The sequence below is a fragment of the Vulpes lagopus genome, chromosome 19 (assembly GCF_018345385.1).
Source record: "Vulpes lagopus strain Blue_001 chromosome 19, ASM1834538v1, whole genome shotgun sequence".
In the NCBI taxonomy this organism is placed as follows: Eukaryota; Metazoa; Chordata; class Mammalia; order Carnivora; family Canidae; genus Vulpes; species Vulpes lagopus.
In genome coordinates, this window is record NC_054842.1 from 13,633,644 (window position 1) to 13,647,880 (window position 14,237).

The following is a 14,237-nucleotide window of genomic DNA, read 5'->3' on the forward strand; positions in this document are numbered from 1 at the left end:
CTTGTACTTCTGGTCTCCAGAATTAGGAGTAAATAAATTTCTGCTGTTGGAGCCACCTAGTCTGTGGTGTTTTGTTATGGCAACCCTTGCACACTAATAAGGGTTCAATCAAACTATTTGGGTGCCTGAAATATCACCTCTTCCCTTATATTCCTCCCAGAGCTTCAGTCTTATCTGTAAGAAGCCACAAGGCCTTGTGTGAGATTTTTAATTTATGGACATGGAGGGAGAGGCCAAGTTTCATGTGTGGGTCAACAGAGTCAAGAACTGTGAGATAATCTGAGAACATGGGAAAATAGAGGTGACTTTGAGAACTTACTGAAATTTTCATAGAAGCCTGAGGCAGGGCTCTGGCTTCTTCCCACTGTGCATTTAAGCAGAACTTCTTTGGACCTTAAAGTTCTAGATCATGACAGGATTAGAACAACAACAGCAACAAACCCCAAATAAAATAAACAAAAATGATTTTGAAAGCTACCTTGTGGAAAGAGGTATTACTTTCAAGTCCAAGTTGAGAGGGGCTGCATTCTCTCAGACATTTTTTTTCTCCTATACTTTTCCTACTGTAGAGTCCTTCCGGGCTTGGTCGCCACATTTGGCCCACAATCAAGGCCAGGTGTCCTGATTTTATGTGAGTATTTGTTTTGGGAATGGTTAGCTCTCAGAGGACAGTGGGACACTTTCTGCCATTCTCAGAGCCCTGTGACGGGAAAAGTAAATGTCTGTGTGGGCCATTTACCCATATGGCCATAGTGTTTTTGGCTTTTGGCATGGTACCACCTTAAAGCTGTAGCTACAATTCAAGCTTGATCTCCAGACGTGATTTTCTAGAGCTCCTCCACAGCTTTGGATAATGAATCTCTTTGCTGGCCGTTTGTGCAGTGGAAACAGGGAGCATGATCCACCTGGAGCCTAGAGGATGTGTAGGGGGAGGGTGTGCAGCCGTTGTCATTTTAGGTTAACATCTTGAAGTACTGTTGTGGTCTGTCAAGAATGGAAAGGAGGAAAAATTAGGGGTAGCATCTGGCCAAACGGGGGAGAAAACCTGCCCATCATTTAAGGCGAAACTCCATGTATGGCCAGAGCTCCCTTTAGGAATGAAGGACTATTCCTTCAGCTTCTGGGAATGCTGCTGGCAAATGGTCTCCAGCTGGAATTACTTCTACTGAAGAGGGCCACCTTGCAGGGGACAGTCTCCTCCTCTAGGGGTAGAGCACATCTAATTAATGACTGATCATATTGGAGTCTAAAATCTTGGCCCCTTCATTCCCTGTTTGGGACTGCTCTGAAGGGCCATTCCCACTCTAGAACTCTCCTTGGAGGTGGATGAGGCTTCTTGTGTTTGATTTTGTTTTCAGTTCTAACAAGGCAGTTATCACCAGATGTTTGAAACAAAATACTCCTGAAAGAGAACATTTCAGTGTTCTGACCTTCCAATAACATGGGCAGTGGAGGAGGAGGAATGAAATGAATCTTCTGTCTCTAAGAATTTGTAAAGCTTTCAGAGTCTGTGTACAAGTGGATCACATTTAAATAAAATGAAAGGCAGCATACTCAAACTTACAAAATGGAAAAATTGAGGACCATGGTTTCTAATTCTGATTTAAAGATTTTATTATTTATTTATTTATTTATTTATTTATTTATTTATGACACAGAAAGAGAGAGGCAGAGACATAGAGGGAGAAGCAGGCTCCACGCAGGACCCTGATGCAGGACTCAATCCCGAAACTCCGGAATCACTCCCTGAGCCGCAGATAGACACCCAACTGCTGAGCCACCCAGGCACCCCTGACTTAAAGATTATAGTTATATAATTACAACCCAAATATATATAACAATAATTTATTCACTCATCCATGTATTTCTCAAATATTATCTGTTATTTATTTCCTGCTTATTAAGATATAATTGATCTATAACACCATGTGAGTTTAAGGTGTATAATGCGATGACTTGATACACATATATATTGAGAAATAATTACCATGATAAGATTAGTTAACACCTCCATTACCTGAATTATGTTCCGGTGTGTGTGGTGAGAACATTTAAGACACAGTCTCAGGCGCTTGGGTAGCTCAGTTGGTTATGCTTCTGACTCTTGCTTTCAGCTCACGTCTTGATCTCAGGGTCGTGACCTCAAATCACATGTCAGGTTCCTTGATCAGTGCAGAATCTGCTTGAGATTCTCTCTGTCCCTCTCCTTCTGCCCCTCTCACTTGTGCTTTCTCTCTCAAATAAATACATATATCTTTTTAAAAAAGATGTATTTTCTAAAATTATGGGATGACTCATGAATTTGGGTGTTATCCTTGCACAAGGCCCATGCTGATCCTCTCTGTATCATTCTGATTTAGTGTATGTGCTGCTAAGTAAGCATTATCAAATACTTATTAAGAATTGATTATATGCCAGATATCATGTTAGGTTCTGAGGAACCATAATGGGCTCTCATCCTAATAAGTGGATGAAACCAGAGAGAGAAACCAGTAAATAAATCAATACAGCAAAAGTACAACAGTACTTACTGTTGGTGAGGTAATAGAGAAACAGGCAGCCTCATACATTCTTAGCAAGAATAAAAGTTAGTGGAGGACACTTGACAATATTTATCAAAATTGCAAATGCACATACCTGTGGGCCCAGCCACTCTACTTCAGGGAGTCCATCCTAAGGTAATAATGGTGCAAAATATCATGAGGTCAAGATTATTCGCTGAAGCATCACTGGTAATAAAAAGGATGGGAAGAAACGAGGGTTTCCCCAAATAATACATCCATATAATGGAATACCATGGTGCTGTCTAAAAGAATGAAGCTTGGTACAGGAGGATCTGCAAAATATATGAAGGTGCAGGTGTAGACTAGCATAAAAGCATTTGTGTACAAATGGGGAAGAAAAGAATATGCTTTAATATGTACACATATGTATACATATGTGTATAATATATTTATACTAACTATACTTAATATACTTAAGTATATTTGTATAATATATAGACCTACTATACTTAAGTAGATATGTATATAATATATATACTTTCTATACTTGAGTGTATACACACACACATATATACTATCTCAGGAAGGATATTTGAGGAATTAACTATTGCCTCTAGGGAGGGAACTTGATGTCTATTAGATAGGATTATCTATTCTTTTTACCTTTCAAATTACCAATCAGGTGAACATATTGCTTTTTCAAAAATAAATAAAAGTTTAAAATTTTAAAAAGAAATAATTACACTAAATGAGCAAAGTCCTCATGGAGGTACGAATATAATACGATTGGGATGCTGAATCAATTTATGCATGAATTACAAGACAGTTGATGGGGAGAGTTGGTGTTAGACTAGATGTCCTTTAATATCCTGCATGATGAAGACAAAAGGTCTTATATTTGAAGATGCTGAGTTCTTTTCAAATGCCAGAATTCTGGGACTCAATGATTCTAAGAAATCGAAGGATAGTTGGCAGCAGAGGTTTGTGTATGTGTGTGGAAGAGAGGAAGCTTTCAAGTGAAGTGCTAGGAGTGCTCCTGATAACCGTCCAACAATATGGAAGGACCCTGGATTTGTGCTCCCAACCATCACGTAAAGCGAGGCCGACCTGCTTCCAGGCATTGATGGCTGTAATTGTAGCTTGCTCGTTGCTCAGGTGTTGCTCTGCCTCTTTAAGTCAAACCGAGGCAAATAAATTTAGTACCCGAAATGGAAGGCTTCTGAATAATTAAAGATTTTTCTCTTTGTTTTCTTGATCTATATATTTCTATGAACACACCAGCTATTTTGTTAACCTCCTGCTGTGGGAAAGATGCAACTCTGTGACTTTGGCAATTGTCGAAGAGGGTTGAAGGGAAAAACTGAACAAAGATTTATTTAGGTGATTTATCTCGGATTTTAATAAACCAGGGAAGAAATGCTACAAGCCAAGGAGCGGCACTGAGAAAAACAAGCCAAGGCCAGTGACAAAAATAACCCACAGAAAAGATGCTTGCCTGTAGCAAACATGATGCCATGGTGAGCCACCAGCCCAAACTCCTTTTAGAGGCTGGGCCTCCCTGGACAGTAGTTCCCAGGCTAAGTCTGGGAAGTTTCCCCTCCTGATCCGTGTCTGACCTGGGGCAGGTCCAGCTGACCTGCCAAGCATACTCTGCCCAGCCTAATCCATCAGGGTTCCTCTATAGCTGGAGTGCTGAGAACCACAATCTATTCTGCTTTCTTGCAAAGAGTTTTAGTGACCTCCACGGGTCAGATGTGCTAGCTGTTTTACTCCTAATCTGAAAGAGGAAGCATAACTTCAGTTCAACTGTAACACTTTCCATGTTTATTCCCAGCATTCCTGGAATGGCCTTTTGGTAATCCCTCTAGGGAAAGGGATTCCCATTTGCTCCTAATTCTACTTCTGGATGAGCAGGAATTTAGGAATTGTCTTCTGTATACTTAGGATAGTTCAGAATAAAGGACTCATCCTCCCTCAGGCAGCTGGAAAGATTCCAGTTTCCCAAGTTCAGATACCATCAAGAAGGGCATTTCCTGGAGCATCCCGGGGCTCCAGTGCACCCCACCTCTCCTTGCCTCCTGTCCTCCAGCTCCTGAATTTCAGAGCGACACTGAATCTAAGTCCTATCAGACTAGGTCTTCCCACAAACTATCCCTTGCCCCTACACCATGCCTTTTAAAAAAAAATTGCATTTGTGATAAGATATATATAACATGAAATTGATCATTTTAACCATTTTTAGGGGTACAGTCCAGTGGGTTTAAGTGCATTCACATTGTTGTGCAACCATCACCACTGTCCGTCTCCAGAGCTTTTTCATCTTTCCAAAAGGAAATTCTATACCCACTGAACACTACCTCTCCATTCCTCCTGCCCCAGCCCCTGGTGATCACCATTCTACTTTCTGCTTCTGTGAATTGGACTGTAGGTTCCTCGGATGAGTGAAATCAGACAGTATTTGTCCTTTTGTCACTGATTCACCTCACTTAGCATGGGGTCTTTGCAAGGGTCATGTGTGCTATAAAGTATGCCCTACCTCCTGCCCACTCTTCAGTTTTTGTTTCCATCCCCACAGGCTCTGTACTCTCTCCTCTCACAGCCCCCCGCCCCCACCACTGGTCATCCTTCCTCCTTACTCCCTGTACTCTAGTAACCCTAGATTTGGTAAACCAAATCCTTAAACTCGTTGCAGAACGTGGCCTCCATCTTTTCACCAGACACTTAGCCTAGAGCAGGGACCACACGTCCCATTCTTGAAAAGTGAGACCTTTGCAAGAATTGATTGTAAGGTCACATCCTGACAGGAGTTATGATAAGATTATCCAGAAAGAAGACAGGAAGCAATGAAACAAATACACCAGGAGACAAGAGGAAGGTATTCATAGGGCACCCCCTGACTTGAATAGAAACCTGAAGTCTTCGGAGTGCCTCCTTTGTTTTGTTTTTTTTTTTTTTTTTTTTAAAGATTTTATTTATTTATTCATGAAAGATACGGAGAGAGAGAGAGGGGCAGAGATACAGGCAGAGGGAGAAGCAGGCCCCATGCAGGGAGCCCGATGTGGGACTTGTTCCCGGGACTCCAGAATCATGACCTGAGCTGAAGGCAGACGCTCAACCACTGAGCCAGCCAGGTGCCCCTTTGGAGTGCCTCCTCCACAGACTTTTCCAGGAAAGTGCTCATTCTCCCACATGCCTCACACCTCAGGGCCCTCTGATAGCCCCCACACCCCCAGACTGTTCTGTTCCATTCCCACCTCTGTGCAATTGTCCAGGCCTTCCCCTGTTAGGGAATGACAAAACCAGAGCAGGGGGTGGCTGGGCTTTACAAATGTCAGTGCCTTTCCTGAGGTCTTTATGTGAAAAGGGCAGAAGGAAGGGCGATGGGCAGTAGTAGCCAGCCGCACACCAGCACTGAGCCTGCGTAGGGAAGCATTACAAAACTCTATTAGAAATATAACTTCTCTAATCTCTTCATTTTCTTCCCATCAGGAATGCGAGGGCTGATAGAGCTGGAAACCCATTGGTCCAGGTTAAATGGGATTTTTTGCCAGTCCCTATAGGTTGTTAATCAGGTGTGCTGGCTGGGAGTCAGCAGCTTCTCAGGGTCCCACTCAGGTGAAGAGTGACCCAGTTTTAATGGTAGAGTCAGACTCTGATTTTTCCATTATTGTACTTAATATGATTGGCCATTATTCCAAGAGAAGGGAACTGCGGGTGGCCTCCTTGTAGATTTCTCTGGAAGGACTTGTCTGCAGTTTACATTGGGGCCATTTCCTTCACCAGCTACTCATCAGGTCATTTGCGATGGGTCGCATCAGTCACTTACAAACAAATAAACTCCTTCCTACTTGATTCATTCAACACTCTCCTCGTTGGCTGTTGGTTTTTCTTTGCATTTCCAGTTGGAGCTATGGAGTCATGCAAATATTGTCAACATATTTGAAATAGCTGAGTTCGATGGCAGTGTTTTTGTGGCTCCCGTGTTCCAGGGTTTGGTTTTGGTTTTGGGGGCGCGGGGGGTGAGAGGCAAATTTTTTCTTGACTGCCATCCACAGATCCAGGCTGTGCAAGAGCAGGCTCCAGGATGGTCTGGGCAGGGTTGGGAAATCAAGAAAGAAGGTACAATTTGGTGGTCTGAACGGGCTTTGGTGGTTTACTCAAATCTCTGCTACTGGGCATAAGTAAAGTGAGGTGGAAAAGAATCCAAATAAAAGAGTTATGGGATTTTATGTTATCTTGAGAGAGTATCTCAGCCATCTGCACCTTGCCCCCGCCTGCTTGACCTGCTTGACCACACTGCCTCCTCCCTGTGGCGAGCCCGATGCGGGGCTTGATCCCGGGATGACTACCTGAGCTGAAGGCAGATGCTCAACCACTGAGCCACCCAGGTGCCCTAGAACCATTACCTTTTGCCTCAGTTCTCTGCTGTGGGGCAGGCCCTTATTTGTACTGTTCCCATTTGGGGCAGAGAAAAGCTAATTACCACCTTCATAGTAGCTTCACCCAGCCTCTCTTCACCGAGAAAATGAACATTGTTGTCTTCTCCAAGCTCACCGAAGCTTTCTTTGCTAAAGCCTGGCACCTGTGGCCCACCTGGGAGATCTAATTTGTTAAGTCCACATTTGAAGAAAGAGGTTTTGTGTTTGCCAACTGACTTTGCATGGGTAATCCTTGAATTCAGGAACAGGGAGTGGGCTTGCTGGGCGGGTTAGGGCCACGTGGGTGAATGAGCAGCAAAGAACTTTAAGTGCTGAGTCTGCAGCTAGATTGCCCTTCGGAGTTTCCAGCTCTGCTGCTTGTTAGCTGGGTCGCCCAGCTAACCTTGCATAAATTATTGATCACTCTGTGCCTCAGTTTCTTTTCTATGAAAAGGGATCAGAACAATTTTTTTATAGATTATTTGTAACAGGATTATGAGAGTTTACACTATATAAATGACTTAGCACAGTACCTGGGATATGGCACACTTAATAAATGTTGGCTATTATTATAATTATCATCATCATTACCACTATTGCTCATCGACTTGCCTGTGAGCTGCTTGAAGACCAGGGCTGTGATTTCCCTGGAGTAGAGCAAGGGCCTGAACAAGTGAACAAATGTCACTTTAGTATAGTCTTTCCTTTTAGGACAGATTCTTGAGGTTTCCTTTTGTTTTTCTTCTTTGTTCTTAAAGCCCATAAAAAAATAAATATAATTTTCGAAAGACAAGAAGATAAAATATCCACCCACGATCTCACCAAATTAATCATCCTTCTCAGCGTCCTCTATTTCCATCTGGTCCTTTTTGTAGTTAATTGTTGTTTAAAAATATTTACTTCCTCACCTTAGCGTTCATGGGAAAAGCAACCTTTCCTGTTTGGTGGATACTGGACTAGGCCACATACCTTGCCTTGGCCTTATAGGGTGTGGAGTCTTCTTTCTCATTCCTCTACTTTGGGCTCCACCATATGATGACTTTAGCTAATGGGATGTCATGAGGCTGCAGAGCATCTGTGCAGTTGGATATGCCCTTTTGCACCTGTCCTTGCCGGGAGAAGAGCTCCACCAGCGGACGGCTGCCTTTCCAGCCTGGGCCTCAGAGTGGGCATGAGTGGAGCAGACCTGAGTCCAATTTGAGTCAGTGGATTGCGGCATGACACCAAACTGCCCAGGTCAGCCCTGTCTCAAAGCGTGGATCCATAGCTAAGTAGGGAACATGTGAGAAGTATGTGCTTATTGTTTGCTATACAGCAATAACCAACTGAATGAAAAATGAAATGTGAATGTAATTTGTACATAGGCATAGTCCAAACACAATACCATTTTGTATTCACCTCTAACTCACTATGCATTGTGTCCTGGTTGGCTTTCTCTATGTTGCCACAGAGTTTTTATAATTTTCAACTGGCAGCAAAATACTTTATCAGATTCATCTGGAAAATAAGAACAAAGTAACATTGACTCATAAATTGAGGACTTAGTGTGTGTCAGGTACAGTGTCTTGTATACATTTGACCCTTTCAACAATCCTAGGAGGTGAGCCTAACTTACCACCCATTGTCTCAAAGCCACAGGTAGTGTGACAAACATTTAGAGAGATGAACTCTGGGATCAGATGCCTGGGCTGAATCCTGGCTCTGCCACTTCTTAGCTGTGCGACCTTGGGAAAGTCACTTATGTTTTCACGCCTGTTTCCTCACTCATAAGGATGATGATAATAATGGTGCCCATTTGGTAAAGTAGCAATTGTGAGGTTTTAATGAGTTCAGATACTTAAACATTGAGGTGAGGTCCTGGCCAATGGAATTTGTATTAGTTGTTAGTATAGTTGAGGAAGCTGAATTTCAGAGAGGCTAGCAGCTTGCTCAGAGTCATAGTTAGTAAATCATAGTAAATCCACTGTGCCACCAGATGAGGGTACTTTGAGGAGTCCCACGTTACTGAGAAAGTGTTAGGATTTTCAGGTTTTTGTAGAAATTATAAAATAAAGATGCACAGAAAAATAAATTGCTCTGGCCAATGTTGGTAGTAAAACTGTTAAGCACCATCCAGGGAAGCAGAGACTCCTGGCTAATGGACTTTGGACATTAAGCTTCACTGTCAAGTTCAGTCTTAGGCAGAGAGAGAAATAGGGTTGCAGAGGGTTTAATACTTGGCTCAAAGTCCTACCGGGGATAAGTGACAGAGAAAGAACAACGTGGGTTTTCTGACTCCAACCCCAGGGGGATTTTTCATGGCACCAGGTTGTTTTTCTCGAGACGATCAGTAATTGATCATTTAAAGCAAAAAGGAGTGATCCATTGAAGATTAATTTTGCTCTACAGCAGGGAGACCCACTTAAAATGGAGCTGGGTTTTGTTTTTCAGTGTTTCAGTAAGAAGCGCTAAAAGGTTTCCTTGCTTGTGTTTGGGTTGGAGGATAAACACGAGGTAGGATAATTATTTTTTTTCCCCATCATGAATGAACAGCCTTTTCTTCCTTCCAGACGCTTGAAAGGGGTCTGGTCTCTCCCTTGATGTCAGCATTTCCTATTGTTTTGAAGGCAGAAAGGCAGCAATACTCATATTCCAGGGTCAGAGGCAAAGCTGCCTGTGGGGCTCTTTGTTCTGAGGGCCTGAATCCCCCAGTCACTAGCCCAGGGTCCTACTGAACAGAAAGGGAGTGGAGCAAATCTTCTGTACTTCCAGTGTTGAGAAGGAAGATGATGGATTCCAGATGTGTAGCTGAATGGAATAAACTGTTTCTGGTTGGCAAGTGATGGGCACCTGAACCCATTTCTGACCTGGTTCCCCTGCCTGGAGCAATGGGAGGAATGGCTCTCTGCAGGAGTAGAAGGATTGAGGACCTGGACACCAAGTGAGGGCCATCTGTAGCTGAGGGTACAGGAAAGAGAATAGAGGTTTCCTCTCTCATAGGGTACCATACTGGGAGCTGGCCCATGCCTGGGGTTGGCATCATCACCAATTAATTGGCCAATAGCATCCATTGGCATTGGAGCACTGAAGTCATGATGCAGAACAAAGACAGCAGGGGTGGGAGATGCTGGGGAGACCCTAGTGCTTTCTGGGTTGGTGGGGAAGTCAGGCTGACCATTGTCTCTAAGGTTTGTGACCTTGAGGTCTATGTTTTGTATAATATTGCAGGGGATGTAGGTTCTCCAGGTGGGGGTAGATAGCCAGTGTCACTTCCGTTATGGAAGTGGAAGCAGGAAGGGGTGGTGGCAAGGGCCTGGGCCTCTTCTAATTTGATTTGAAGGCAGAAGAGAGATGGGAACATATTTGTACTTGAGTGTTGTGAAGCTCCCCAAACCAGTAACAGTCATAACTTCTAGTAGTTGTTTAAAAGAACATTAGCAATGTCCCTGTTTTTCCAATGGAAGAAAAGTCAAGGGTGCAGAGCTCTGATTGACCCGTAATATTTCTGCAGTGTCCCCAGGAGAGCAATGGCTGGAGCAAAGGATATGAAATTTTAAATGCAAACTGCTTTTATATTGAGACCAGAACTACCAAACTTTAGTCATACCGCAAAATATTTTTAAAATCCTGCAGAATATTTAATGACATGAAAAACTTTTCTCAATGCAGTGCCAAGGGAAAAAAGCAAATTCATTACCAGGATGCTCGGTGTGGTCTCCTTTTGCAACACTACATGGGTAGATCTCTGCAGAGAAAAAAAAAAAATCTGGAAAGATGTATTCCAACAATACTCACCGAGCTTATTCTTTGTTTGTTGCACTAATGGGGGCTTTGTATTTCTTCATTCTGCTTCTCTGCACTATTTGGATATGTTCAGGACAAGCATGTATTGCTTTTGTAGTAAGAAAAAAGTGCAACATAGGTTTTTATTTTTAAAAACTGAAAGCGAGTCTAAACAACAACAAAAAAAATCCGGCCGCCTTTGTGTTTGGGATGGCGGGGATAGTAGAGCTCTTTCATCTAATGGGGGTGTCGATGTCAGGGCTGGAGGATAATGACTCAGAACCAGTGGAAATGCGGCCAGCAGAACAAGTTTCAAACAGGAAAGTGCTTGCCGGGTGACCTCTGGGGTCAGCTGCAGAGCTTACTGCAGATTCCACAAAGGGAGAAAGACGATCCAAAAGGGCGTGGGGTTGGGTCAGTTGGGCGGGTGTGTCCCACTTAAAAACAAAGCTGCTTTGATGTGCTTCCCAGCAGGCTGGAGCAGGAATGCAGGGCCCTGCTCTCTCCTGCAGCCATTAGGGAGTTAGAAGCATCCATCTCCAAAGGGAAGATCCATCAGCTTCCCATCAAACAGGAAGGAAAGATTTACAGGTAATGTTCCCCTCCCTGGACAGAAGTGTGATTAAGCATATGCTTGGAAGGGTTTTCTTTTTTTTCCCTTTCCCCTCACTGTAAATAGAGAGGCTTTGTTTTTCTCTCATTCCCCGTGATGTTTATAATGACTTTTATAGACACATACTAATGTTCAGTGCTCACATTGTGCTTTCCTCACATCCATCAGGAGAGCGACGTGTGTGGACTATGCCATTTCTGGCTCTGAGATGATGGGAACCTGCTAAACCCTGGGGTTCTGGATTGTGCTGGAGATCTGCTGGCCTGGGGCTCCCATGGAAAGCATAGTGTCTTCCTCCCAAAGGCTCCCATGGGCTTACGTGGGGGTGGGCTATAATACCTCAACCCCCATATTTTGGATCAGTGAACTAAGGGACTGCTTTTGGGGGAAGATGGGGGTCATTATAAGGCCAACCCTCCTTGGAAGCCCTTTCATTGAGACCACAGTGGCATGGCGCCAAGAACTTGAGTTGGGTTGGACAATCATTGGTTCGAATCCATGCTCTGCCACAGACTGGTTGTGTGATCTTAGAAATGTAACACATTTCTTTGAGACTTAACTTTTGACATTTCTAGAACAGAGATTACCTTTTTTTGTGATTGGAGGTTGCATATCAATATGTTAAAGGGATGGTCTTCTCTGTGCTTCAGCTGTGGGGGATGCGTTCCCGAGTGGAGTGCTAACTAGACCACTGGAACAGGACTGGTGGGGGTGCAGACCTACCCAAGAGAGAATGCTTAGGAATGTGTGTGTGCCTCCCTCAGAAGCTTGCCTGGGAAAAACCTAAAGGTCAGAGGCAAAGGCTGCCTCACTGCTGTGAGGGAATGAACGATGTCTGCCTCCTGGGGATGACTCAGGCCACCTGAGAAAGAAGAGGCCAAAGGCCACATGGGGAGGGGCAGAGGGAAGGGAAAGAGGAAGTCTGTGTGCAGTGGCCTGTGGAAAGCCAGGGAGTTGTAGGGGTCACCCAAGGGTGTGGTGGGGAAGCACTATCCATGCTAAGGAGAAGCAGGCAAATGATCCCAGTGATGGGCTGAAGTGGAGGAGCGGTGGTCCTGTGCCTAAAGAATCCATGATTGTGCCCTCACGAGGAGGACAATTTCCATAGCTTCCATAGTGTGGAAACTGATGCGTCATTGTGTCCATGCCCCCCAGGTGAGCTCTTTCCTTCACTTGGCTTCTCCTTCCTCTCCCTCTCATGCCAACTCTGGAGGAACAGGAGGCAGCCTAGTGAGTGAGGAGGCTGCGAGAAGGGCAGGATTGGGGAAACAGAGAAAAAGCCAGGCATAACCCCTACCCTGTAGGCTTTAAGGATGCACAGGGCCAGGATGGAGAAGAAAAGGAATTTGAATTCTAGATGACACTCAGATGTTTTATTATGACATGAGAGTCAACAAAATGGAAGTTAGTCTATTTTGTGACCAGGAGTGATGGGAGGATTTCTTATTATGTGAAAATGACCATAAATATCATGGAGTCCACTCCAGTTTCCCTCAAGGGACAGGATGAATCAGCCCCATAAAGTGGTTTGAAGGTGCAGAGTTGAAGAGAATAAAGCCATTTTCTCATTGTTTACTGAATTAGTCAGGGTTCTCTAGAGACATAGAACCAATAGGATATCTATCCATCCATCCATCTATCTGTTCTAACTATCCATTATTTACTGATTATCTATTATCTATCATCTATCTATTTATCTATTAAGATTTTAAAATGAATTGGTTCTCATGATTATAGAACTGGCAAGTCCAAAATATCCAAGGTGATCTGGCAGCCTGGAGACCCAGGAAAGAACTGATATTGCTGTTGAATTCTAAAGGCCATCTGCTGACACAACTTCCTCTTGCTCTGGGGAGGTCAGTTTTTTCTGTTTTAGTCAAACTCTTCAACTGATTAGATGAGGTCCACCTGCATTATGAAGGGATATCTGCTTTACTCAAATTCCACTGATTTGAATTCCAAAACACCTTCACAAAACACATTCCGAATGTTGTTTGAGCAAATATCTGGGCACCATGGCCCAGTCAGGTTGACACAAAATTAACAGTCACACCACTATGAGTCCTGTGTATCCATATTATTTCTTTAAGTTACATTTATGAAAGTGAAATCTAATAGGATGCATTTCTAAAGTGAAAAGTTTATGTAAAATTAAAAGATTTTTAAGTGTAATGCCAAATTATCTTCCAGGAAGTTGTTTTTAAAAGAATAATTTTAGGGACATCTGGGTGGCTCAGCAGTTAAGCGTCTGCCTTTGGCTCAGGGCATGATCCTGGAGTCCTGGGATTGAATCCCACATCAGATTCCCTGCATGGAGCCTGCTTCTCCCTCTGCCTGTGTCTCTGCCTATGTCTCTGCCTCTTTCTCTCTATGTCTCTCATGAATAAATAAATAAAATCTTTAAAAAAACCCCACAATTTTAAATTTTACCCTACTGTATGAGACTACATGATTCTACAATCCTCCATACCTTCATGACCCCTGGTTATTATTTTTATGAACCTTAGGTATTATCTTTTTTTATGAAAAGGATTTGCTAATGAGATAGCAAAAAAATGGTATCTTATTATCTGAATTAGCATTTGCATTTTGATTGTTGTGAAATTTAGCATTTATTAGAGTGTTTATTGACCATTTGTATTTCTCTCTTGGCTCTTGACCTCTTCATGGTTTGCCAATTTTTCTATTAGCCTCTTTCAGACCAGTTAAATTTAAATATATGTTTTAACCTGCACTAGTCTTCAAAAGGAGAGGCCAAGTTCCAAACAGCACTGATTTACAGCTCAGCAAAAGGACAACCTTGCAAGCCCTGCATTTACTTTCCCCATGGGGAAATGAGAACCTACGCATATTCTTCTCCCACTAGACCCCTTCCAGGTTTAACAAAACCATAGTGTGAGAAATAAACAATCTAAGGACAAAAAATTCTCAAGAGAAAAA

The 14,237-nt window shown here is 43.2% G+C and overlaps 1 non-coding gene across 1 annotated transcript; it reads right to left on the reverse strand.

Annotated features, from left to right (window-relative positions):
* Positions 1-2,278: 2,278 nt before the first annotated feature.
* On the reverse strand, positions 2,279-2,383 carry LOC121479194. The gene has a single exon (XR_005984694.1). It is a non-coding gene; the product is annotated as a U6 spliceosomal RNA (small nuclear RNA).
* Between the last annotated feature and the right edge of the window lie 11,854 nt (positions 2,384-14,237).